Source organism: Pteropus vampyrus, unplaced genomic scaffold (genome assembly GCF_000151845.1).
Source record: "Pteropus vampyrus isolate Shadow unplaced genomic scaffold, Pvam_2.0 Scaffold211, whole genome shotgun sequence".
NCBI classification, from domain to species: domain Eukaryota; kingdom Metazoa; phylum Chordata; class Mammalia; order Chiroptera; family Pteropodidae; genus Pteropus; species Pteropus vampyrus.
Genome location: NW_011888992.1, coordinates 1,270,020 through 1,273,493, shown reverse-complemented (window position 1 = coordinate 1,273,493; position 3,474 = coordinate 1,270,020). Strand labels below are relative to the sequence as shown.

The window sequence follows — 3,474 nt, the reverse complement described above, 5'->3', positions numbered from 1 at the left end:
TGTCTCAGCTGAATCTTTGCGGGGGGTTGGAGCTGTCCGGCCCAAGACCCCTGGCCCTTGAGACAAGTGAAGCATTGGCTACACTCTCCCTCTTGGACTCAGCCAGAGTCCCACTGCAGGCACTCAAGAAATGCTTCCCTAACCTCGTAGTCTCTGGTCAGCTCACCTCCAGGACTTGACACATGACTCTGAGTCCCCAGGCAGAGGGGATGCAGGCTGAGACCCCGTCACGGTGGACCCAGGGGTTCTGTGAACCCATCCTGTGATAGTTTCTTCAATTCTTAGGTTTGGACTACACAGAACCCCAGAAATCCCATCAACGAGGACCAAGGTGCTGGGGACCTCAGACAGTCAGTTACAATCAGTGGGCCCACAGCCCCCACCGATTAGCTGAGAAAAAGAAATGTAATTGGAGGCTAAGTGCAGTTTGTGCTCATGGGCACCAAACATGACAGGCACTTGTTCCATAACGTGTTAGAGATCCTCGGCGTGCTAGGAACCACTTACCCAGGGCTGTGCACCCGAGGCAGGCTTCCGATCCACCCACATGCATCGACCCAGTAAAGGAAAGGTGATGATGGGAGTCGAGGTCTGTGCTCCTGGGTCAAAAAACGAGAATTACATGCAGTGATCCCCTCTCTGGAGAGGCTCCCACTCCCAGGTAGGACAGTGACGTGGTGGGGTTGGAGAGACCCATACAGGCCCCAGACTGGAAAGCACTGCCTCCACGGAAGGACAGGAGACAGTGGGGACTTCTTCAGTCAGTCAGGAGACCTTAGGCATCAAACCTCAGAGTCAGCCTGTTTTCTAGCTGTGAGATAGGGCCAGTCGTGCCTGTGTTATACATGAACTGGCAACACCCTATCAAAGTAAATCATGCGTCTCGTGGAAATTAATATAGTCACTTGGACGAAATGGAAACATCTAAAAACTGCAATTTGGCTAAGCCCATGATTAGAACTAATTCTGTAGATTGAGTTAATTCACAACTTTAAAGAAAGCAAGTAATTCAACTGATGAATAAAAGGCCCTTAACAGGTAATACCTATTTGTTAAAAAAGAAAATGAAAATATCTAGGTAGAGAAGGTAACTTCCTTTAAACTTATTGGTGAAATGTTTAAAGCATTTCAGGTATATTCACATACTATTGACCTACCCGAAGTTCTAACTGAAAACAGGAAAGAAATGAAGCGTAAGAATTTATGCTTATGTACTTTAGAAACGTAGAGGAGTCTATAGACAAATTACAGGATGGCGAAATGAATATAAAATTTGGAGGCCGGCTGCTTTACTCTGGTCTACCAATCCAAACGCTCTCTCATCCGGAAACGCCCTCACAGACACACCCAGAATAACGCCTGACCATAAGTCTGGGCGCCCCATGGCCTAGTCAAGTTGACACAAAATTAACCATCATAAAAATCCACCCCTTGTCACCCTGCCACCCATATGCATCTCCTTAAATCACACTTCATCACCCAATAAAGACAATAAAAAGGTCAAAATGCCATCGCACGTGATACAGTTATGCTGCATACAACCATGTCCTTCAGTGGTGTTTACTGTTCTCCATGATATCCTGTAACAAAAACTGAGGTAAAGGTAACAATACTTAAGGAATGTGCTGTAAAGTCAACACATCTTATGTCACATGATAAGAGAATGAGAGGGAATAAAACAAATATATTTGCCATACACACACACATAGGAACATATTCAAACGAAATGAGGAAAACTCATGACAGTGAAAGTCCCCATTTCTCTAACTGGTCACAGAGTTAGAGCTGGTATTTAGAACTCGAACTTCACCTTCTACCGCTACCCGTTCTGCATTTCTTTTGCTTTCAGCAAGCAACTCAGCTAGTCGTGCTTTTTCACCTGGTGGGGCGACCCAAACATTCATTCCTGAAGGGTCTGGGTGATTAGCAGTCCTGCCTGGATTAGGTTGTTACAGTTTTCACTGCCTTTAATCAAAGGGCACGGCACTGCTAAGAGATTCTCTAAGGGACCTCCTATATCATAATTTGACACCTCCCTCCTCACCTCCACTGGGGTAGCAGTCCAGCTGCCCCATGGTGTCAGGGTCAGGCACACCAGCCAGCTCAGCCAGCTCAGCAACTTCCTTCTTTGCCTGTCGATTAAGAGGCATGAGGAGCTCAGAGTGGCTGGGCACCAGTCCTAACCCACTTCCCATTTGCCCCGAGAATACTCGCCCGCACCGCTTGTGGCTGCAGCGTTTACCCCGAGATAACCCATGGGTCACAGTCCTAACCTCACCGCCAAAGCTTGCCACGAAATACATCGCTTTTATTATTTTTGCATCTCTCTATATACTGATAGTCTTTGGAAACAAATGACATCATTCTATTCATAACATTCTGTTTTCAGTAGTATTTTCATTTACAAAATATAGTAATTCTCGATTGCTGAAAACGTCAAATCCTAGAAACTATATATCATTCCCACACACGATGTTAACATCGTTCTTGAACTGTTGTTAGCCAAAGGTTCATTTGATGAATGCAATTTATGTATACATTTCTGTTACATTAGAATTAGAGGCAAGTTGTGTTAGAAATAACTCCAAGAACAATTTTCATATTTTATTTTCATATTGAAAACCAGTCAGATTTGCTTCAGCCTCAAGGAGCATGTTTATGTGAAATTAACGCTGGCAGCAAGCAGCACTTTTTTTTCCTAAATGGGAAATGGGTTAATTTCCAAATAAATGGAATCATTACTGTGTTTCCTGGTGGAAGCATTCCTCCCTCTGGGACTAAGATTTCTACCTCAGCGAAGTATAAGGCTGTAGGAACAGGAAGGAAAAATCTTGCCGGCAGGTCACCAGGAGCAATAGTCAGCACTGCAACGCTCACTTCCACTGCTTGAGTTTGGACCCTTGATTCTGGCTATGGGAAGAACACCAGCATATGTTGGATACTGATTCAAAGCATACAGAACTTTCTGGGGAACCCTGCCCCAGCCCTGCAAGGTATTGCCTCATAGCTGGTCCTATAACAGAGTCTTCAAAATGCCAGTCCACTATTTTATCAAGCCGGCTGCTTCAGAGTGGTGGCAGCATGATAAGACCAGTGGGTTCCATGAGTGTGGGCCCATAGCTGCACTTCTTTTGTTGCTAGGGAGTTCCTTGATCAGCGGCAGTGGAACACCATGTGTCGATATGGCATTCTGTGAGGCCACAGATGGTACTTTTGGCCAAAGCACTGTGTTCAGGGAAGGCAAATCCATGTCCAGATGTGGCCCTGTCCTTATTCCTTCCAGAGTTTCAGTCCTTACTGATATGAACCCAGGCACACATCCCAGATATCCAGTTTAACTGAGAGACGTAATGATTTCCTCAACTCCTTTTCCAATACCATACTAGCACATGGATCCCTAAATGGATCTCTGTCTTGCCCCAGGCCTTCGTCTCTCTTAATTCAAGGCCCCGTGGCTGACTCACACTTAACATC

General features: G+C 45.5%; 1 protein-coding gene across 1 annotated transcript in view; it reads left to right on the top strand.

Moving 5' to 3' along the window:
• The window catches only part of SYCE1 (synaptonemal complex central element protein 1), a 13,205-nt gene that overhangs the window by 4,984 nt on the left and 4,747 nt on the right, over positions 1-3,474 (top strand). The gene's annotated exons all lie outside the window — the stretch shown is intronic.